This window comes from Mustela nigripes, chromosome 3 (genome assembly GCF_022355385.1).
Source record: "Mustela nigripes isolate SB6536 chromosome 3, MUSNIG.SB6536, whole genome shotgun sequence".
NCBI lineage: Eukaryota > Metazoa > Chordata > Mammalia > Carnivora > Mustelidae > Mustela > Mustela nigripes.
This window is the reverse complement of record NC_081559.1, coordinates 38,195,691-38,220,421: the sequence shown is the minus strand read 5'-3', so window position 1 is coordinate 38,220,421 and position 24,731 is coordinate 38,195,691. Positions and strand designations below refer to the sequence as shown.

Here is a 24,731-nt window from a genome sequence, read left to right as displayed (position 1 = left end):
AGTGACTCAGGTAAGGCAGCAGTCTGAGAGTCGGAACATGGAAGATCCTCAACTTGTACCAAAAGCTTACGCCAACTTACACTACCATCAACTGTGCATCAGCTAACCAACAGTAGGCTCTAGAAATCCTTTTGATTCCTGCCAATCTGTCAGATTAAAAACTGCTGTTTTCTTGATCTCCTCCTCTCCCTATACCTCTCATCCTTGCAATTCTTTTTATTTGAATTGCTGATCATTGATAGAATGTATTTTCATGCCTATTGTCCATTTCATTTCCTTAGTAAAACTGTACATCTCTACTGCTCATTAGTCTATTGGGTTTGGAGTATGTCTTCTTACTAATTTGTAGGATACTGTATAATTATCAATATCATCTCTTTGGCTGTTTTGTTTTGTTTTTTTTTTTCCAAATATGTGTCCTACTTTGCCATTTGCATTTCAACTTCTTAAACTTAACATACAAATCATTTTCTTATAGCTTTATCTACAACCATTTTCTTTATGAAGTCCAGATTTTCTATTGGGCCTGTAACTACATGCTGAATTAAATGCGAGATTTCATATTTACAGGTATCAAACATAATTTACAATTAAACAATGAATAGCCTTCTCTGAAATGATGTTCTAGAACAATCTAACAAAACTCACTAAATTATTCAACTTGACAAAGCACATCAACTTTCTTTTTTTGAGAAAGGCTACTTTATTTTATTTTATTTTATTAGATTTTAATTTATTTATATGACAGACATAGATCACAAGTAGGCAGAGAGGAAGGCTCCCTGCAGAGCAGAGAGCACTATGTGGGGCTCAATCCCAGGACCCTGGGATCATGACTTGAGCCGAAGGCAGAGGCCTTAACGCACTGAGCCACCCAGGCACCCCAAAGCATGTCAACTTTTATATTAACGCTCCTTAGTTGTGGGGAAGCCAATCAAGAAATCCACTATAACAGGAGTTCATGACCTTACTCTAGCTAATCACCAACTAATTAAGTTATCTGGAAGGGTGGGCAGCAGAGAATACATTCTTAAATATAACTACACTAAAACGCATGTTAAGTAAGTACAATGTTAAATAAACACAAAACAATACATTTTTCAAAATTATAGGTGTATGATTTGAGAATATTTTTAAGATAAATCTATAGACATGTCTTTTATTTTTAAAAAGATTTTATTTATTTATTTGACAGAGAGAGACAGTGAGAGAGGGAATACAAGCAGAGGAATCGGGAGAGGGAGAAGCAGGCTCCCCACTGAGCAGGGAGCCCGATGTAGGGCTCGATCCCAGGCCACTGGAATTATGACCTGAGCCGAAGGCAGATGCTTAACTACTGAGCCACCTAGGCCCTCCTAGACATGCCTTTTAGACATGGATTCCAACATGATGTGACCAATTTCTCGTTCCTAGACTTTACCCCAATCTAAGCAAGCCAGAGGCAAATACCAGGATTAGAAGGAAACCGACAATATGCCATCAAACCGCGGTAGCAATTTCAGTGAACATGAGGTAGGAATATCTTGCGGTAGACATGTCTCCTCCTGTCCTAAGCACTGATGCATTCAGGACTAGGCTAAAAGGAAAGTGAGAGATTCCAGTAGAAGAAACCCAAAGCTTTCCTTGAGCAGCCTAATCAGACATGTTGTTATGTAAATTACTACCACCACACGAGCCTGTGAGCTGTTAGTGTGCAAAAGACATGGATCTACCTTTAATCTTCACTGCACTGAGCATAGCTGGTAGCAAAATTCCTATACAATTTATCCAGTTTGGGTTCTGTGGCAGATAAAGATGAACTGTGGGGGAGCTGACTCAGAGGACCCCCATTATTCTCCAGGCATTCCAGCTTGTCACCGTCCTTAAGAGTGCAGTGTTTCAAACTGAACCCTATATTCCATATGTGATCTGACCTGCCAAGACTACCCATCTGTATATTTCATAAATGTACTCTCAGAGTCCAAGAGCTTTGATAGTCACATACATGGCTGCTTTTTACTGAGCAGTTTAATTGACCTAAGTCTTCTCCACCTGTTTTATAGGGAGCCACATCTTCACCCATTGTATACTTCTACATTTTGAGACATACCTGTAGGACTGAACAATTCTTCCTATTGAGGCACTTCCATCTTAGATTCAGTATACAATAGGATATTTCAAATTTTTTTCTTGAATTTTAACATTTGTTACCCAGTGTCTTATTAGCTTTCCCTACCAGATTCCTGCCAACTACGAATCTGATCAGCAAGTCACACAGGTCTTCCTTTACTCCCTACTAACAGTACAAATAATGAAGCTTTCCAATTAAAGCATGCCATCAATGTGTATTGTTTGTACAGCCATTTAAACAACCACAAGGCCACCAGGCCACCTAACTGCATTACCACTAGCAGTGACAGCTTACAGATTTCTCTGACCGTATGACACACATATATTCACACATAAAAAATAAGTATCATACACACGTACAGTACCACCGAAGAGTACTTATCCTTACCTACTAAAATTACCATGTTACTCTTTATTCTATTTTATTCTGTCCTAGTCCGCCGTTTCCTTCCTCCCTCTTAAAATGCTAAGCTGATTTCACAAAAGAATAACAGGATGAAATCTGTAGTTTGCAAAACTTCGAATCAATCTGAGGAGCTCTTTTACTAATGACAGCTAACTTACTCATGATGTTGAACTTTTCCAATTATCGTAAGGTAAAAAGATTGCATGACTAAGCTTAAGACTCAAAATTAGGGGGCGCCTGGGTGGCTCAGTGGGTTAAAGCCTCTGCTTTCGGCTCAGGTCATGGTCTCAGGGTCCTGGCATCGAGGCCTGCATCGGGCTCTCTGCTCAGCAGGGAGCCTGCTTCCTTCTCTCTCTCTCTGCCTACTTGTGATCTCTTGTCTGTCAAATAAATTAAAAAAAAAAAAAAAAAAGACTCAAAATTAGGAGGCGCTTGGGTGGCTCAGTGGGTTATGATCCCAGGATCCTGGAATCCAGCCCTGCATCAGGCTCTCTGCTCAGCGGGGAGCCTGCTTCCTCCTCTCTCTCTCTGCCTGCCTCTCTGCCTACTTGTGATCTGTCAAATAAATAAATAAAATCTTAAAAAAAAAAAAGTTTCAAAATTAGTTACATACTACAAAGTCTTATTGAGAAACATCTGTAATACATGAATGATTAACTAGTTCCATAAATATGTTAATGGCCTTTTATCAATATGATGTGCCATCTTTAATTTTATCTACATTGATTCATTTACAAATGGTCTTAAGGATTTAAGAGTGACATTGTTATAGTTTTAGAATTAGTTACAGAAAATGTGAATGTCACAACTATTTCTTTACAAATTAATACTGCATTAAGCTTGCAGTTCCATAGTGTAGTGGTTATCACGTCTGCTTTACAAATTAATACTGCATTTTAATAATACAAAAGGTCAATCAATGTCCTCATTTTAAAATGTGAAGCCATCAGTCTTCAGGCATGAAATCATATATCCATTTTTCTTCTAGTTAAATTTACTGCTCACTTTGCTGCAGGGTTGTGTAAACACAGTCCACATGATCATGGGCAAACATCATGGTTTCACTCATGTTTTAGTAAATAAGAAAAGCAAAAGCAAAAGCCAATCCTGCTCTTTTAAAAAGATGATAATTCCCTAAAAAGAATGTGTAATTAAAAACTGGAACTGTAAACAAGTGAGAAAATTGGAAACAAAGTTCAAATACTGAAAAAAAAAAAAGGCTTTTAGAAAATTATTTTTGTGTCAAGATAGATCAAAAAAGTAAAAGAAATGCTGTGGTTATACAAGGGTACACCTGAGGGTGGTGAAATAATTTTTTCTTTTTAGTTATTCTGATGAAAAAACAAGTGCCTTTTGAAAATTTACAACCTTCAGGGGCGCCTGGGTGGTTCAGTTGGTTGACTGCCTGACTCTTGATTTCAGCTCAGGTCATGATCTCAGGGTCATGGGATCAAGCCCCATGTTGGGCTCCACACTCAGCAAGGAGTCTGCTTGGGACTCTCTACCTTTCCCTCTGCCCCTCCCCGCCAACGCGTATGTGTGCTTGCGGTCTCTCTTTCAGATAAATAAAATCTTAAAAAAAAAAAAAAATTAACAACCTTCAAACTTCTATCTAGAGGATCAGATATAAACCTGGAAAATCATTCTCCTTCAAGGTCCAGCACTGCTATTTCTGTTCTGGCCACACGCCCATGAAAGCACAAACATGCCACAAAACCAGCCTGAGCTGCAGCACCATAGTTGGAGATCTGAAGATGTTTCCTTTTTAAACTGCACTAAGGCCACCGTATAGTGGTATTTAGTGTAAATAGGCTTTTTCCAGCCAAAAGTATTCAGAATCACAGAATACACAGTTCCTGGGCCTTTTAGAGGTTTGTGTAAAACATTTTACTCAAAGAGGATTTCTCCTAAGGAGTCAACACATTCTTTCCACCCCTCAGCCTGTGGTACACATTTACTAGTTGTTGTTCCAGACCTTTGAATACAACAGGGGAGACAAGGTGTACACACAGAAAGACTGTAATCTATAGAGACTAACGCATGCCACAAGACCCGTATGAAAAAGCCCAAATAAGTGATATGAGGAGCAAGTTCAGAGGAAAGGCACAGTACTGTGTGCTCAAGACCTCAGACTTAAACTTAGATCCTTCTTGAGCTGTGTTTTATAGATAGGATAAACTTGGATCAGAGTCAGAAAATGTATTACAATTGAGAGCTGGAGAGCTTCATGAGACAATCTGAATTATGGTAAGAAAACAAAAATTATTTTGTAATTTTATCAAGCTCTGGTGGGTAATAAAGTATCAAGTGAAGAGGAAGACAGAAGGTAAAAAAAAAAAAAAAACAAAAAAAAAACCTCACTGTAAACTCAAGGGCTGTTTACAGAATAATCACATGCCTTCTTTTATTGCCCAAAGAACATTCCACACTTGATGGAGTGGTGCTTTCCAGGTGAGTGCTGACATCACAATACAGTCACAATGGAAAACTTACTTTTTAATCTGAAATCTGTATCTAAAATACACAACAAAAACATCTTATATCCAAGGAAGTCCAAAAGTTAAGGTTTAGGTAGAGGCCCCCAAACATTCAGAAAGCACTATCTATGATGGATGCAATTACTTAAGACCGAAAACACATTTCTTTTTACAAAAGTACTGAATGTGGGACTCCATGTTTCCTTTACTATTTCAGCAGAAGAATCTACTAACTCAAGTGAATGTGGGGACTATAATATTTGTGAAAGTGCTCTATGATCTGCAAAAAAAAAAAAAAAAAAACCCATATAGAGATTATTATTTCTACGCTGGCCTCAAGAATCTACCTTCTTGGTTTTTATTTCCCAAATGCTTGGATTATTGCTAGCCATATTGCAAAACTGTCAGAATCTTAGTGGTTCAAACAGGAAGTTAATGTTAATGAAAACAGGGCTTTCTACAAGTGTTTCTTGGCTGGGGGGGGGGGGCGGTGGGCAGAGGGTAAGCCTGCCCCAGTGGGAGACTAGCTAGTGTCAAAGACATGTCTTTATTTATGTACTTACCCTGCCCCGGGAATCATTCTCTTCACCTTTCCTTATTTCTCCTTGGTTCCTTATGTGTTTGGGGTGAGGTGGGGAAGGAAGAGGGGACATAAGGGGGAAGAAAAGAGAAGGAACTATTACCCTTTTCTATTTCGCTCAACTGGAAAGCAAGGAACATGAAAGAATAGCTAATTTTAGCATGAGGATGTGGCTTTTAACCTTACCATCATGATAAATTTGTTAAATACTGTGTGATCAATTCTCCTGTTTAGGTGAAAATAGGTGACCCTGCTAAGGGGACATTCTGTCTGGGAGAGATTACTACATCAAGTCAAACAGGGAAAAATGTATCAAGGCAATCAGCATGTATGGGGTACAGTAAAATAAGGTACTTCTATCATTTTTATTCATAGTCAAAGAATTCTTACCTGTGTAACAATGGCCCTGGCCTTCAATACTGTCTCTCAAGCAGCCCCTACTCCAGTGCACAAGGCCTATTCAGTACCTGTCATTCTGGTAAGTAAGAATAAATAAAAGTATTTCCAAGTTTATTCAACATCTTTTTCAAGCCCCTACTAAGTGTGAAGCATCGAAGACATTAAGTTCTAAATGGCTACCTTTACAGAAAAATACTTTTTAATCAGTTATATGAAATGTATTCCATTCAACAAATATTAAAAATACCATTCATAAATTAAAATGGTTGAGCTATACATTCAAATTTCTGTTCTATATTCTACTCTATCTATTCTATTCTATCTCTTCTCAGAAATGAGAAACAACAGTAAGAATACAAGTTGGGTAAGGGCGGGACAGGAGGGTGACAGGCAAAGGGCACAAGGTAAATGTTAACAAACTACAAATGATGAGAAACTAAAATGCCACCCAATCAAATACTGGTACTTTAGACTAAAAGCAGATTAACAAAGCAGAACATTCCACCCTTGGGTAGCAAACATTCCAATCCCTCCCCATGTATTTCTGGGATTGCGGAAGGACTATCAGTGCAGTAGCTTTTAGTCAGGGGTGGAATTCCTTTGGGATTCTGTGATCCAGGCCTTCAGACTCCTCTGGGCCTTGAAGATATCTAAGGGCAGAGGAGCCTGCTTTTCAGGCCAAAGTGAGAGATAAGGGACAAAATGACAATAGGAAGGAATATGTGGCCTCGGAATGGACAAATAACCAAGAAGTTCATCTGAACTTATTTTTGGGCACCTAAAACAAATCAGACGGGAGAAGAACCTCAATAATCCTCACAGTTGTGAAGGTCAGAGGGTCATTCTACCTTGCACCCAGCACCATCTCCTTCTGGCAACTGCTCCCCACCCCCAAACATTAACAAAGCTACAGTGGGAGGTGCTACAGTCCTGTAAGAACCACACTCCTGTGGGCCCTAGCAAAGTAACCTAGAGGGGAAAGCAGACCTCTCCTTAAAGTCTCTAATTGCAGGGCTGACGCTCCATGAAAGCACATTTATGAAATGCAGATGGCCAGGCTTGCTATCAGGTGGGAATGACCTGTGTGCACAATGAGTCTGAGTAAGCAGCAAAACGCAGGAGCAAGTGCATGGTCATAATGGAGTTTGTGCTCCTGGTTCCAATCGCTGGTGAAGACCCTGGGGCACTGTCGCCTTTTCCCAAACTAGTAGCGTTTTGACTCTGCCTGAGATAAGCTTTCACTAAATCCCTACCTTGTTGGAAAAAACAAGAATTCCAAGCAACACAGGGGCTACCTGTAAGCTATCTCTGCTCTACTCTTGTGCCCCAGAAAGACAGCTCTAACAAAGGCAGGACTCAGACATTTCTCCTCTCAACCTCTGAGAGGGCCCAGACGGGCCTCGCGGCCACTAAGACTGGCACTGTCTTTATTCTTGATGTACTCCGCATACCTGCATTTGCAGCTGAAGATCTGAAATGTGTCATTAAATGACAGAGGAAGAAACAGGAAAATAGTAACAACGTGAAAACAGGTGTGTCTGTTTATTTTCACAAACTGAGAATAAAGTTTGAGATTATTTAATCAAATGCAAATTAAATGTACTTTTCCCCTAGCCATCCTAAACTGAGCTCTCAAGATGACCTTGTCAAATCCTGATTTTTCCTTTTGGATACCACTGCTCTAACACTTGGAATATGGAAAAGAAAGTATACAGGTTTAAAAAACTACATAAATATAAGGGTCTGAATAGTGGTGTTACCACCTCCCTGAAAAGTTTTACGGCACCCAAGAAGAACCACTTAACTAGAACGCCATACCTTCTCTTCTTCAGTCATTCTTGAGAAGTGGAGGAAGAGTGGAAGAGATGAAATCTGGGCGAAAACAAGGTGTTTACATTTAGAGAGTCTCAGTGTCTCTCAGTGTCTGACTTGAGGCAAAGCAGAACACTGTAGAGATAGAACATCATGGCTCTCATTCAGAGACCAACTCAAGGCAATGGAGTGAAAAGCCCTCTTGGTTCCTGAGGGAATGTAGCTGCTATGGCTCTGGAACTAGTGCTTCAAAACCAAGCAACTTGAGGATCTGACAGACAGCCTTGTACCCTGAGCACCAAAAACTGAGGACAGGAGGTCAAGAAACAGCTAGTTTTGCAACAGCCAATTTATCATCCTAACCAGGACAATTAGGCAAATGAAGGGGGATGCGATAAATAATTATGTAGGGACAAGAGGCATAAACCCGGACTTTCCCTGGCAAACAGGGCTTTTGGTCACCCATACCAAACTGTGGCTATCTTCCCTCCCCTATGGCCAGCCAACTTTTCTATTTCATTTACCCTGAGGGCAAAGCACCCTCCAACTTAAAGCAGAGCCATGCGGTCACCTGCACATAATTATTAGTGGTGATGAAAATCAGTCTCTCTTGGCAATATTTGGTTATTTAAAATCATTTAACATCTATAATTCACTGCATTTATAGAGGAAAATGCCCATGTCACAGATCCCTCCCACCTTAGGTGTTTCATAATGAGATTTTTCTGCTAATATTTTTATAACTGAATATTGCTAGAAAGAAAAAATGCTACAAATTTTTCATATCTTTATGTGGTATATGGTTCTCTTACTGAACTCTTATTTCCAGTTTTCAGTTGATTCTGTTGGGTTTCCTAGGTTTTATTGTAACATCTGCACATATTGTTATTTTCCACCATTTTTCCCTAATAGTTACATGTTTTATTTGATGTTTTATTGTACTGGCCAGGGTGGTATAGAATATGAGAAGTGTTACCGGGCATGCCTATTTCACTTTCTTATTTCAAGGGGGAATTCTACTACAGCTTTCCCGTTGGTAGGCTGTTTGCTGTTGGTTTAAGGAAGATACTCTTTTATCTCCTACCAGCTTTTAAAGGGCTCATAATCAAGAACTGGTCAAACAGCATTGTTATGTTGGCACACAAGGGGGCAATATGTACTGCTGTGAGACCCCAAGGGTTTGAAAACCCAGGCTCTGTGACTTACCACCAATTCATCCTGGGGCAGATTATTTTACCTCTTGATCTAAACTCCTTCATCTGCAAAATGAAGGTAATAATAACACCAATAACAACCTCCTTGTTGGGGTTAGTGGGAAGATTAACTGAAATAATTAGAATGGCTGGCACACAGTAAATACCAGGTGTTAGGTGTTATTTGCCCTCTTTAATTAAGAGAATTTCCTATTTAATTAATTGCTGATGTTTTACTTAGGATTTTCATGACTACTTCCATAAATGAAACTGAAACATAGTATTCTTCCTTTGTAATGTCTTATCAGGTTGCTGTTCTTATATTCTATCAGGTTTCTAAGAGCTTTTGCTAGTTTTGAAACATAATTTTGTTATCTTTTGGTAGTCTAGGATCTAGAATAAATGAGTATTTATTGAAAAGTCTCTTTAAATTTTTAAAGAGAACTTACAATTTCTGTATCATCCAGATCCAGACCTCCACTCACTTTTTTGACTGGGAGGCCATGGCCTTTAAGCTGTATGTAATACATTCCATGATTAATAATCTTTTCAAGTGCCCCACTTCTTTTTTTTTTTTTTAAATTATTTATTTGAGAGGATGAGAGAAAGAGAGAATGTACATGGGGCGAGGGGTGGCGGGGAGAACGAGGAAAGAGGAGGACAGAGAAAGAAGCAGACTCTACGCAGCACTTGGAGCCCCACATGGGGCTCGATCTCACGACCCTGAAATCACAACCTGAACTGAAACCAAGAGTCAGACACTTAATCAACTGAGCCACCCAGGCACCCCTTCAAATGCTCCACCTTTTTTTTTTTTACACGTTGCATTTTTTTTTAATTTTTAAAGATTTTATTTATTTATTTGATAGAGAAAGAGATCACAAGTAGGCAAAGAGGCAGGCAGAGAAAGAGAGAGAGAGAGGAGGAAGCAGGCTCCCTGCTGAGCAGAGAGCCTGATGCGGGGCTCGATTCCAGGACCCTGAGATCACAATCTGAGCCGAAGGCAGAGGCTTTAACCCACTGAGCCACCCAGGTGCCCCAAGTGCTCCACTTCTTAAGATAGTTCTGAAAAGCAACCAGTTCCACTTTTATCATTAGATCTTTCAAAATTGTATATAACACACTCATTTAGACTCAGTTTTCTCTGTTCAATTCTTTCTGGATGTACTCCTCTGTCTTGCTCCTACTATTTCTTATTCCTTCCTCCTTTCAACAACAAAATCCTCTGTAAAAGATAGTTTTGCCCTTTCCACACACCTATGGGGTGTTTGCACACAGTGTACTATGCTAAGCAGACTCATCTCTGTCTTCCTTCACCATATGTAAGTTTAAAAGTGGGGCAGCCTTCCTAAGACAAACAAGAAAAAAATGAACATGCCTTACCCTCACTACCACCCCCATGAGGGTTTTACCTTGTGTGAAGAAGGAATGTACTCTACTGTTCAGCCCTCTTCGCATCAACACAGGTTCTAATCACATACTACATAGTGCTGAGGGATAAAAGCACGACTAGCTCTTGAGTAAACAAATGGGTATGACCAATTATAAAGAACAGAGATGAATAATTTTAACAATATAAAGCTAGAAAATATTTACCATGCTGTGTGCACAAACCAGGAAGAAATTAACAGTTCTAGTTCCTTTAAGTGCCTTGCCTTCTCAAGTACTTGAGAAGGCAAGGCACAGGGATGTGGGCCATTCAATCTATGACTAATTTGCTATATAGCACTTAGAAAAAGCACCTTATACAGCTTATATTCTAATGCAATGAACATAAGTAAAATACTCTTGTAAAAACATCAAAATAACTTCAAGTCCTAGCAAATATTCCAACTTACACACTTTAACATTTTTTACATAATCTCAAGTATGAATGAAACTATGAATCTTTACAGATACCTGTATCCTCCCTACATCCTTACCTAAGAAATGGAGAATTCTATTACGAAAGGAAATAGTTACTAAACTATATCTGGTAGCTTCTAGAAATCAACACTTTGCTAAGGACTCACTCCCTTCTAGAGTATGTCCCAGCAATCAACATCAATTTCAGTCTCTACGATTTGTGGATTCCATCTTTCCCTTCTTTGGACAAACAGTGCATCAGCATCTCTAATCTTCCTGCACAGCTCCCTCTCTTCACAGCTCCTCAAAGGTCCCTGAAAGCAAATCAGTAATGTGAACATTCTCTCAGTATCCTAGGACCTCACACATCCTGACCAGAAAACTGGACCTCATATTTCTGTAACAGAAATTCCCTGTGTTCCTGGATGATTCTATGTTCAGTACCTTGTGGTGGAAGCAAGAGTTTGGTGGGTTAAGACTGTACAATCTGGGACCAGGGTTTCAAATCTAGGTGTATGACTTCAGACCAATTATCTAGCTTCTTTTTTCTGCATCTACTCGCCCAAAAATATGGGAATGAAAATACGGTTATTAAAGGATTAAATGAGGTCAAGATAGAGAGGCTTTCAACTTTATACCAGACACTAACATATATATGCTATGTTAGCAATTTTTAATTTTTACTTCATTTTTTTTGCTCATACACATAGAGAACCTTCTGGCTACCCTAACGATGCCAAATGGAACCTCTCATTTCAGCAACCCCAGGCCCTACTGAGGACAAATGGGCAATAAAGAGACAAACAGTTGGGGTGCCTGGGGGCTCAGGTCATGATCCCAGGTCCTGGGATAGAGCCCCACAGTGGGCTCCCTGCTCAGGAGGAAGCCTGCTTCTCCCTTTCCCACTCTCCCTGCTTGTGTTCTGGCTTTCACTAGCTCTCTGTCAAATAAATAAATAAATAAATAAAATGTTTTAAAAAGAGAGAGACAGACAAACAGAGAAACATTTAATCAGGGACCGACAACACCCAACACCTCAGTAGGTGAACATAAGTAAAATAATCTTGTAAAAACATCAAAATAACTTCAAGTCCTAGCAAATAGTCCAACATTATTGGTGAGGTAAATGAGGCCAAGCTATGCTCAGGACAACAGTGAACAGTCTACAAACTAGATTTGGCCCCCAACATTGCTAATCTCCTCTAAAGGTCCCTTTTCTTGGGTCAGGACACAAAATTAAACTCCCAATAGCAATATGAAATACTGAGGATGTGGGAATTTTAAAACCTGCAGAAATGAGCATAAAACAAGAAACAGCAACTTTTGCTTTGCCTTGTTCTTCTTTTAGTGAATTAAAACTATCAGAATGCCAAATCAATGATGTAGGTATGTACATATCTGTACTTGATGACATTATAAAAGCAAGATTATTCTAAATTTAAGAATACCGTTACAAGAGAATAGTTTAAAAATATACAATATGGCATACAGATCACCAATTGTGAGTCCATTTGCAACTATGAGGCAAAACAATTTTAAGTGGGTCCTTTTGACTATTTTAAAACTATCCCAGAAGGCTGATATCCCAATGAATGACACATCTAGCTACAGATCAAAAAGAGTCCAGGTTCACTGAAGGCCACTTTAACACTTACAAAGGCTTAAAGTATTTTTGAAAATGTGTATGGTAGAGCAGAGAGTCTTAGAGCCTCAGTTATCACAAAAGCTAAAATGGACTGGGCACTTAGAGCATATCAGGCATGTTATGTAAAGCATTTCTCACTGAATTCTCACAAGTACTTTATGTGCAGGTTCTATTCTTGTTATTTTACAGATGAGAAAGCTGAGGCAAAATGGCATTAAATACCCACCCAACAAAGCACCACCAGAATCTAAATGAAGGAATTCCAAGTCTAGAGCCCCTCTTCTTATCTCTATGCTGAGCTTTAGTTTTCTACCGGTCTCTCCAGGGCCTTCTCCCAATAGTACCTTAGGCATTTATAAACTCATGTAATCGCTCAGTATTTCTCAAATTACATGGTGCATTGTTTTAGTTGCTCATTACATTAAAAAATAAAGCAGGACTAAAACTATTTGGACACATCGTACACAGGAAGGCCCAAGTATTGTTTGGCGAAACTTCACAGTTTTGACAGTGTGTTTATGTATGGTGCTGGGTCACTAATCAAAAATGTAATTTCTCACCATAGGTTGAAGTTAAAAAAAGAAAAAAAAAAGGCTTAAAAAGGCCACTTATCTGAAGTGTCCATTCTTTTACTTAACAAAACTGAAAATGAATTATCCCAACCTTTGTTGGATTTCAAACCTGACATAAGTAATCATCCCAATCAAAAAGTAAATGCTCTCTGAATTCCACACTATGTATGGATATTAAAAAGTCTGTAAATAAGATTTCTCAAGGTGCCAGGATGGGTCAGTGGGTTAAGCCTCTGCCTTGGGCTCGGGTCATGATCTCAGGGTCCTGGGATAGAGCCCTGCATCTGGCTCTCTCTCTGCTCAGCGGGGAGCCTGCTTCCCCTCCCCTCCATCGCCCCTGCCTGCCTCTCTGCCTCCTTGTGATCTCTCACTGTCAAATAAATAAATAAATAAAATCTTTACCAAAAAAAAAAAAAAAAAAAAAAAAAGATTTCTCAAACTGTATTCCAGTAGAAACCCTTCAAGACTTTGCGGGGAGTGTTTCTTGAGTGGAGGGGGTGTTCTTGTGACCAAATAAACTTGGCGAATTGGGAAATACTGCACATTATATTTCCTTTCTGGACAGCCTCAATGTACATTACTAAAAACTCTGACCAACTCTGATGAAAAACAGTAACACAATCACTACCAAAAATTAAAATCTGATTAACAGTTTTTTTTTTAAAGATTTTTTATTTATTTATTTGACAGATCACAAGTAGGCAGAGAGGCAGGCAGAGAGAGGAGGAAGCAGGCTCCCTGCTGAGCAGAGAGCCCGATGTGGGGCTCGATCCCCTGGGACCATGACCTGAGCCGAAAGCAGAGGCTTTAACCCACTGAGCCACCCAGGTGCCCCGATTAACAGTTTTTAACCCAATATTTTCCCAAACTTAAATTTCATTCTGAAACTTCTCTCACCAACAGCCAATCTCTCATAAGACTAATGTTGAACAAAACAGAATTTGTGAAACACTGGTTTAAGTGAGCTTATCTGAAAAAGGGAAATCCTAATAAGCTTCAGCTATTATAGTTTGTAAACCTTGACATAAGCACAAATATAGCAGAGATAAATAAAATACACAGAAAACGGTATTTTGGTTACTATTCATCTCTGCTGAGCAGTTTTATCAAACTATTACACATCTCTATCATTTAATAAGCATTTACACAAACAAGTATTCTAATTAAAAACACAGGTGGGAGAAGAAGGAAGAGAAGAGATATGAAAAAAGATTTTAAATAAATTACTATCTATTTCAAAGATTTCAAATAAATTACTACCTACAGTACAAAACTTAGATACATAAGAAAAACTCACACATGAACACAAGATGAACAGAGAATAAAACCATACTATACAGGGCCAAATGATCTGTAAAGGTCACATTCGTGACCTGAGTTCTGTCTCCCTGTCTGGAGAATTCAGAAGTAAATGAACTGGCTGATAACATGCCAGCAGAGAGAGAAAGAATTGTTTACCTAGACTAGGAACTCTTTGCAACTGGCCTATAGAATAGGACTCAGCATAATGGGCTATAAAAACTGCTTGTGGAACAAATTAATTCATAATAGATGTTTAGGAGTTATGAACGCTCAGGGGTGGCAAACAGCTGCCATCTCTTATCAGTGAGAGAATCTCAGCTGAAAATGACCCTATGATCCAAGCTAGCATACCACCTTTATTAGCGGGTTAGAATCAATGACAGTCGATGAATACTTATCTTAAACATGTTCTTCACGTCTTCAAATGGGATTCTACATTTTGGTCCTTTCCACTTTTCCACTCTTATTGCCTTTGGTGATATTTTTCCTTTTCCCAAAACGAAGAGTTCTTAGAACTTCACAGCATATATACTTAAAAGCTGACAATGAATTTGATGTAAAGCTTGAGGATTTGCTAATCATTAACTTGACTTACTAAGCTTGTACTTTACAAGCAGATAACATTTCGTTCTTAACCATTTATTCCTAAGTACAAAAGCAGAAAATACATACTGTCATGTTACATTACCTGAAGCAGAGAGCTACCATATGGTGAACTAAGACTAGGCACCTGGCCAACCAGAAGAGAACAATGTTAAAGAATGGTTATATGCCATAAAGCCCTTGTAAAGAAACGGACTTAAAGACTACAAAAGAAGAGGTTCGTAGTACAAGGGGAAAAAAGACAAGTCAGAAAAGTTTACACACAGGATCACTGAAAATATGAGCAAAAAAAAAAGGGACTTTCTGTCTGGTCCTATTCGCATAATAATGGCATGACTGAAGCCCAAAGAGGTGGAGTGACTTGCCTAGAGTGAAATGATTAGTCACTGAGTCAGGCAGGACCCAGCCCAGGCCTTCCAATCCCCAGGCTTCTGTGTTGCCCACTGTAACAAAGGCCTCCCATCTTCTGTACAAGACTAGTATGAAAAATAAACACTACCCACTGGCCTAACTAAAACTAGAAACCACTAATCAAATTACAGCTCTCAACAACCAGAGTATGTAGAACAAACCATCTCATTTTGTACTATAACATGGTTACTGTCTGGAAATCTACTAAAACCCTAATTAAGCTTTATTTACAAACCTCAATTCTGAAGTACTAAATCAAAAATGGTCAGGAAAAAACCAAGACCCTATTAAGGAAAATAAAACTTAATACCATATTCCAAGGAGCACACATTTTAAAATGAGGCAAATCTGGGTTCAAATCCCAGCTCAACTGTACAATGCCTGTGTGACCCTGGACAAGGCCCTCCACTTTCATTTTCTATCTGGAATGATGCTAGAGAACTACCTACCTTAGAGGTCTGTCCAACACTCCATAGTACTCAATGGTAATTTTCTCCCCCGATCTATTTTGGGTTTTTGTCTATCCCAACTTTTAACCTCAAACAACCACCCTTAAAAAACTTGTCAGCTACATCAAAATGATAAACACGAATAAACACCTTTTAAAAAGGATTATGCACCAAAGACCATTTAATATGTGAAAATAATCTTTGTAAATGTTAGTGTAAAGGTTCAAAAAGACATTACTGCATAAAGTATAAAACTTAATTTCTTTCAAGCAAACTAGATAAAGAATGAAGAGAAGCAGGCTCTGAGATCAGTCCCGTGGCTAATAAGTCACACGACCCTGACCAGGTTGACACCACTTTGTAGAAAGCCCCACCAGTTACAGCTCAAGGTTCATCACTTGCTCTAGTAACAGTGGACCTGTGCCCATCTGCAGAAATAGGGTCTCTAAAATTCTCACCTTTCTTCTCCCCTGAAATAGTCTGGCATCAGCAGCATCACAAAACTTACTAAGTCCAGTACTTCGTATGTGCCAGGCCCTGTTCTGAGCATGTTAGATGTAGTAACTACTTTAATTCTGCTACAGTTTTCTCAGATATGGTGTATATCACACCTGTCCAAGAAATCCAAGCTACAGTGAAGTGGAGGAACTTGCCTAACATCATAGAGGCCACAGGACAGTGAGGGTTCAATTATCCAGGGAGTCTGGTTGCAAGGAGTCTGCTAGTGCTTTGAAGCACTAGTAACAAAGCCACTCAGAAGTCAATAAATCCCAGAGTGGGCTTTAACTACAGACATGTAGAAAGAAATGTACTTCTTCTTTGTGCCCAAATACAGCTCATAGATAATACACTGTGGAGGGAAAGAACCATGAGTGGCGTGTTCACAGTTCCTTGTAGGAGATCAAGCTACAGTTAGTTAGACAAAGTTATAAAATAGCAACTTAAGATCAAGCTACAAAAGGTATATTTTGTTTCTTGAACATTTTATTAAAATAATCCAAGTGTTGTGATGTTTTTATTATTATACCTCCTTAGTCCTCAAGGAGTGATCTGATGGATAATGTTCCCAAGGAATAATTATTATATAAAACCAGACTACTACTAAATACTGGTTAACTAGACTTTCTCCATCTTTGTAACCGTGCATATGAAAATCCGTATATACATATAAACAAGCAAACCCAAACCTACAACACTGTACTTTGAGTATCAAAATCTCAAGTTAGACACACTGTATCATGTGAACAGGTGTGTGCTGGACACTGCCTACATAAATGGCCAGGCGGTCTTTACTCCCTCCTTTGGGGCCCCTTCACACCTGACTGACCTCCTGCAATTCCCTGCATGCCAATCTTCCTTCCTCTGCCAGTTTACCATCACAGCTGCTAATAAAGCACAATTCTGCCATCCCTTCACCCCTTCTAAAAGCACAGTGGAGCCAGGAGGCTCAGTACGGTAGAGAATCATACCTACATATATGCACACACATAAATCCCAAAATAAAATGCTAATGGCAACAACCTGTTAACCTTCATTTCATCACTAGCAGTCCCGCATCTGTCACCCATCTTGCAGTAACTCTTCTCACCATCCTGGAAAGGCCCGAGAAGCAGACGTGGACTTGGAACAAACATTTAACATTTACCTGTCTACTTAGTAGTCTGGTCTACTCCCACAACTGCTGGTAGTAGAAATGTTTGCCTCACTTTGCTCTGCCATCATACTCTGGATTGATAAAGGCAGTGACTAGGGTCCAGTCGGATAGCATCAGAATGATGAGACAACAGAGGAAGAACTCCCATACAGCTCAGTTCCTTCTTTAATTAAGGGTGGCCCCAACACCAGTCTTCTTTCCAGTAAAAACCAAACTACAGACTGATGACTAAATTGTTATGCAATTTTTAGGCTACTTGACTTAATCTGCGCTCATACAAATACAAGATCTTTACATCTTTAGAAATAATAAAACAAATCCCAAGCAACCTAACCTGATAGAGGTGGAATGTGATTTTCTTTCCCACAATTTTATGACACAACAAAGTTTTACCAACACTTTTGCTGTTATCCATACTAATGCACCTAACACACTCCTAGTTCTGGAACACCAGACAACATCCATAAAATAAAATTCCTAGTTAAAAGGAGCAGTGGAAAAGGAGAAAGTGGATTTGTAAAACAGAAACACCACCAGGAAGGTAACCAGAAGATACTACCTGAAGTGAAATTCTACCCTATAGTGGATTTTATATTTTGTGTGCTCAAGGTGGATGTGGATTTATGTCTGTATTTTTATGGCAGATGGCAAAGCTGTAACTAATCAATAATCAATCTCTCCTGGAAAAAATACTCTAGGGAAAGCATGGTAGTAATTACAGAAATCTGTAAACTGCAAAAGATGGTCAAAGAAAAAACTTTAAATATTCAAAGATTATAAAGGATGCTTTGTGGTATATACATTTGCAATATAAAAATAAAGATTCAAATAAAACCAAATGATAAAGCCAAACCCCATATCTACGTTAGACTTTCCTAACTACTCTTTTACACCAACTTTATGAAAATTTATACAATCTAACTCAACATCTCACTTTATATCCCATTAGAAACAGAAACAGAGAATTAATATTTAGAATGTAAAGCAAAAGGAAAAAAAAACCAACTAGTTTAAGCAAGAACCTGCAGTCTAAAATGCTAATTAACTAAAGTGAACTGTCTTGAAATGGAAAAAAAAAAGTCCCTTTTCTTATAGCAGCAAATTATTTCACCAGATTCTGTATTTTACTAACGAAACACCAACATAAAAACTACATGTAGCCTGCATCTTTGTGACGTCATGATCAAAAAGTATTAACCTATATAGATAGCCCGGGTCCTGGGATCAAGCCCCCCCCCCCCCCCCCCAGCATCGCATACAGCTCCCTGGTCAGCAGGAAGCCTGCTTCTCCCCCTCTCTCACTCCCCCTGCTTGTGTTCCCCTCTCTCACCATGTCTTCCTCTGTCAAATAAATAAAATCTTTAAAAAACAATGTACATCTACTCATATAGCAGAGATGTGTGATCTCTTCCATATCTGATGACAATACACACCCTGAGTAATAAAGCCTCTCTTCAATCAGCAATAGGATCTAAATCCTACAAATAATAAATATACTTCAAACAAGGCACCTTTAAAAACAGTTTGGCCAAGGTGCCTGGGTGGCTCAGTGATTAAGCTGAGCCTTAGGCTCAGGTCATGATCCTGGAACCCCTGGATCAAGTCCTGCATCAGCCTCCCAGCTCCCCGCGGGGAATCTGCTTCTCCCTTTGACCTTCTCCCCTCTCATGCTCTCTCTCACTCTCTCTCTCAAATAAAAAAACAAATAAATACACCTTTAAAAAAAAGTTCAGCCCACAGGAGCAGTTATTAAGCATGACTACTGCATGTTATCGGAGATAAATGCAACCTTGTCAGAAAAAAGGAATACACTTAAGGAATTCCCTTACTTGGGTAAAAATATTTTACGTAAAGATACTTAATGACAAAAAACTTGAATAAAATTTGTGTGTGTGTATATATATATATATATATATGCATATGCATGCAGTTTTTTTCATCATGCAAGGAAAAAATAAGCATAAGAAAACTGAAAAGGAAATATGCAAAACCAAATCTAAGTGTTAAGATTACAGAAGATAATTTTTAAAAATTTTCCAGTACCTCTTGCACTTTATAAGCTTTTTTAACTGAAAAAAGTTGACATTCACTCATCATATAAACAAACAACAAACAAGTGTTTATGAAACTAACATGGGTTCTGAGCTGCTTCCACAAATCATTAGTAAAGCTAATTATCTGCTAGTAACTGGGGAAAAATGTACAAAATCAAGCTAGATTTTCACTTCTCACTCTCCCATATTTATGTAACTGAATATAAAGAAACGTTTACCCTTCTTTAAAAAGTTTCTATGTCCAACTTGCCATTCCAGAATGCTAGTAACAATCTGATTTTAAAAATCATCAATTTAGACTGCTTTACAAAATGCCATTTCGAAGAAGTTATGATCAACTCAGTAATTCCAAAGTGCAGCCAGCTAATACACTGTGGGAGAAGTTTTGATGCATTTTAGTGAACCGCACCAAGAGAATTGCCTTATGTGCAAAGAGCTTATTTTACACGCATCTTTCCATTACCTCTTAAGAGCATGATACCTAAATGAAGCTTTTTGCAAAAGGTACTTTGCTTAGCCTGGACATGAATTTATTTGTAGCTGTCAAAATCGATCTCAAACTGCATTATATTCAAGGCACAGAACGTCAACCCTTCACTGGGCCTCCTCTTTCTTTCACAGGACGGCCTTAATATCTCCTAGCTTACATTTCCGGGCTCATGAGTCACTGAGTAATGAGCTCTAAGTTTACCTTAGAATGCCACTCAAATAGCTCCTCTACAATATTCAAGGGTCTGGCCCCCAATACCTCTGTAGCCTACCCTTAACTCCCCAACATGGCCAGAGACAACTGAATTATCCACTATTTCTAGACTATGCCTTTTTATCTTTTTCCTCTAGTTTGCTGTCTCTCCTCATACCGTCTCTTCCCCATCCGTCCTCTCCCAAACCCCACCGAGCCTTCAAGACCCAGCTTGGCACCGCCTCGCCCAGGAAGCCTTCCAGATCTCTGCTAGGCGGAAGTGATCGATCGGTACGGTCATCCCCGGGTGTCTTTCTAGCACTTTGTAGTTCTTTCACAGGACTTATCACCTCTTTCCTGGTATCGAGGTTATTTGCGTACTGGTCTTATCTCCCACACCAGAGCGTAAGCTCCTCGGGGGAGGGGACCTTGGGCCCCGGGTCCCCTTCGAATCCCTCTGGCGCGGACCGACCACAGTGCCCGCACGCAGTGCAGCGCTCGGCTTGGTTCAACCGAACTCCGGAACGCTCCGGCCGCACAATTCCTAACCAGAAGTCAGTTAGGCATTTTCCTCAAATGAAGATCACAAAAGATGCTGCCTGCCTCCCCACAGCAGGAAGTTTACCAGGAGCCAGGAGTGAGGCGGCCAGAGCCGTGTGCGATGGGAGTGACAGCTGGCCCGAACCGCACCTCCCTGCTCACCCGACTCCGGCCGCGGACGCCCCAAATCGCCAGCCCTGCCAGAGAACCGCGAGGGGTGGCAGGGGAGCACCGGGCGCCCAGAGCCCCGGCCACAGGCCGCTGGGCGCCGCGCCGGCGGGGACTAGGAGCGAAGGCTCCGCAAGGGGCCCGGCCCGGGCCGAGCCGAGCCGAGCCGAGCAGGGAGGGCGGGCCACACGGGCCCGCCGCCTCCGCCACCGGAGAAAATGGAGGCAGCCCGGGGGCCGGTGACGGGCCGGGGCAGGCGGAAGCCGGGCGGGCGTCTGCGCCGCGAGCAGGGCCGGGCTGGGGGTCACTCACCGGGCTGGGCCGGGCGGCTCCCTCTCCGCCTCCGCGTCGTCGCCGTCCCCGTCCTCGGCCGCCGCCGCCTCGGGCTGCTCACTGGGTCCCCGCGGCGCGGCTCGGGCGCTCGGCCCCTCCGTTGTCTTCCGCCTGTTCCTGCTCCCGGCTCCCGGCTCCCGCGGCGGCGGCGGTGGCTGCGCGGGCGGACGGTGGCCCAGGGGCTCCCGCGGTGGCCGCTGCACTGCTGCGCTCACTCGCTTGGGCTGCGGCTGCGGCTGCTGCTGCGGGACCAGGCGCCGCCTTCGCCTTCGCCGGCTGCTGGAGAATCAGTCTCTCCCAGGCCTCGCCGCTCCCCGCTCCCGGCCCGAGCCCGGCTTGGACGTACGCACTGCGCAGCCGCGGAGGGCGCGACGTCGGGCGGTGCCGCAACGCCCCCTGCGGCCTCGGGCGCGCCCCAGCGGCCGGGCGGACTCGCGACAGCGGAGTCCGCGCCTAGGCCGAAGCGGGAGGGGACGCGGAGAAAAAGCAGCAGCCAGAGCACTCGGGAAGGTATGGTGGGGGGAGAGTGTTCTTTCACCTGCCGCTTCAGTGTTGGTGCTCAGCCTTTCTCAGCACTCTTCCTGGAAGAATCCTATGTCCGCCTTCCACGACCACTTCCTCAACCGTTAACAAAGCTTTATTTTTTCTAAATGCCAGGGGCCCACTTTGTGGAGACAGAGTCTTTCATACTTGCGAGGGACAGATAACTCTCACGTAGTATCCTCTGGGCCAGAGTGCAGAAAGTGATGGAATGATCCAGATTAATAGGACTCAACAGTCTGGATTTAAACTCCAGCTCCACGATATGGTCTCCAATGGATTATTTCATGTCCTTGTGCCGGGGTTTCTTTACACACACACACACACACACACACACACACACCATATAGCAATACAGGACGGTAGGCTTATGAGGATGAACTAGATAATGCATCGCAAAGCTCTGGCAGCAGAGTCCGCTATGTAGAAATGCCATGCATACATATTTTTGTTTCCCTCTGTTGCTTTGGTTTAATTTGTGATTGAACCGGGTATTTTCGAGCATCTACTGTGTGCCACTATTCTAGGCGGCAGGACAGTGAACAAAGCAGTCCCCGCTCCTGAGACGTGCCAATAAATAAACCAACACATATAGGACATTGGGTGGTTTCTGGTGCTATGGAGACAAACAACACAGACTAAGGAGGGAAGAGAAGGGAAGCCACTGTTATTTACAGCGCTCCTCCAGGGAGCAGCTACGGGAAGAAAGCAGGTTGTGAGCTTCCTGTATGGAAAGGCAGAGGGAACAGCAAGGATGAAGGCCCTGAGATGGGACACCAGGAAGCCCAACGAGGCAAGCGCACTGAGGGAGGGGAGAGGGGAAAATAGGAGGAGAGAAGGGGGAACCAAACAGAACAAAGTGAGGAACTTTGGTTTTCACTCTGCATGAGATGGGAAGCTATTTGGACGGTTTCAAGCAGAGAAAGTCCCTGGCCTGAGCCTTCAAAAGGCTGTAAAGACCAGCCTGAAGGGCCGGTGGGTTTCAGCCAAGAGACTGGTTAGAAGGTCTTTGAAATAATCCCATCAAGAGAAGACAGGCTCAGCCCTGGGTGGTAACGGTGGAAGAGGAAAGAAGTGGTCAAGTTTTAGACACATTGAAAAGGTAGAGCTTACAGATTCTTGCTGATTTCCAAACTGTTTTGGTTTTTGGCTTTTCAAGCAATTGGAAGATACAGTTGGTGAAATGAAGATTTAAACAAGCAGACAGGAAGGGAGGAACTCAATACATCTGGGGCCATATTAAGTTTGAGCTGCCTGTTAGACACCTAACTAGGAAACTGGATATAGAAATCTGGGGTGTGGAGGAGAGGTGCAGGCTGGAGATAGAACTTTGGGAGCCCACAGAACAGGTAAAATCTCAGGACTCAGTGAGGTCATTTAGGGAGTATTAGTGAAGTGCAGGGGCTGGGGATGAACCTGAGACCCTCCGATATTGAGAGGTCAGACAGGAAGATAACAAGGACGCAGCAAAACATTCTGAGAAAAGGAGCCAGGGTGGCAGTGAGAAGAAAACATCACATGCTGGAAGACCAGGGATGGAGGATGGATTTGTGCCACCAAATGCAGCCAGTAGTTCAAGTAAGGCTAGTGTTGGTAATTGGACATTGGTGTCGGTTACCACATAGGTAACTAGTGGCCTTAAGTGCCATTGAAATAGAGGAGGGTAGGAAAGCCTGCTTGGCATGGTCTCTAGAAAGAATGAGACCTAGAAAGAATGGGGCTCTAGAAAGAGACCATGACCACTTTTTCATGAAGTTTTGCTCTAAAGGGAAGCAGAATCAGGGTGACCGTTGGAGGGGAATGTAGGCTCAAAGCAGATTTTTGTTTTGTTTTGTTTCATTTTGTTTTGTTTTTAGAATGGAAGTGCCAATGGGAATGATTTAGTAGCGAGGAAAAATTCGATAATGAAGGTATGTGGGGCGGAGGGACATTTTCTGGAAAGCCATCCTTGAGTGAGCAAGAAGAGAGGGCAAGGGTACTAGGGTACCTCAGGTACCAGCAAGGCCGATGTTCACAGACAGTAACAGAGGGCAGGTGAGGTGTGGGCATAGAGACAGGGAGCTGGATGGATGAGGTACCAGAATGTGGGGACTTGTCCTTCTGAGAGCTTCTATTTTCTTCCGGAAACAGGAAGCAAGGTCATCAGTTTGGAGTGTGGAGAGGGAAGAGGTGTCAGAAACTTGAGGGAAGAGGAGAAGGTGTAAAGAAGGATCAGTCAGCAGGGTGGTTCTGTGTTTTCACTGGCCACATTTGGCTGAGCAGGTGCAGGCAAAGGAAGGTGGGGAGTAGGATTCCACCGGGGTTATTTTTGTGGAGAGAGAAAGGGAAATGAAGGAGAGTTATGTATATGCAAGGAAGTACTATTGTACAATGACCAGCTGTTGAATCCAAGCCAGATCGGGGGGGTGGTGAGCCAATTGGGCTGACAGGAGGTGGGGGCAGTAATAGAGGAGAGTCCCTGTAAACCTGTTGGAATCCATGGAATGACGGGCAGAAATTGTTGGAATCAGCACAGGAAGGGGGGTGAGCTGGAAAGAAAGAGGTCCTGGTGGTGGGAGAGGCAAGGTTGCTTGCAGTGAGATTATGTGAGGCACAGTTCTCAGTAAATGCAAGGCCTGGGGCAGCTTCTCAGACCATGATGTCCACGGGCAAACTGGGAAGATCTTGTCGAAATGCGGTTACTGATGGCATTGGCCTGCGGGGCGGGGGGGGGGGGGGGGTCCATTATCCCACATTTCCAACAAGTTAGGGTGGGATGGGGAGGATGCTGATTAGTCTTACTCTTATTAATAACCTTGATGCCAAACCTCTGTTAATCTAGTATACACACACATACACAAACACACACACACACACAGAAAACTAGACTAACCTTGTTAGTGAACAGGTACAAGAAATGGCAGCACGTTAAAAGTAAAGTCCACCCTAACCAAGGACAGTTTATGCCAAGCATATTA

General features: G+C 41.7%; 1 protein-coding gene across 1 annotated transcript in view; it reads right to left on the bottom strand.

Moving 5' to 3' along the window:
* Positions 1 to 21,301, bottom strand: part of CAB39 (calcium binding protein 39) — an 86,121-nt gene extending 64,820 nt beyond the window's left edge. The window contains exon 1 of the mRNA XM_059393695.1: positions 21,214 to 21,301. The gene's annotated coding sequence lies outside the window, so the exon portion shown is untranslated. The remainder of the gene's footprint in view (positions 1 to 21,213) is intronic.
* Between the last annotated feature and the right edge of the window lie 3,430 nt (positions 21,302 to 24,731).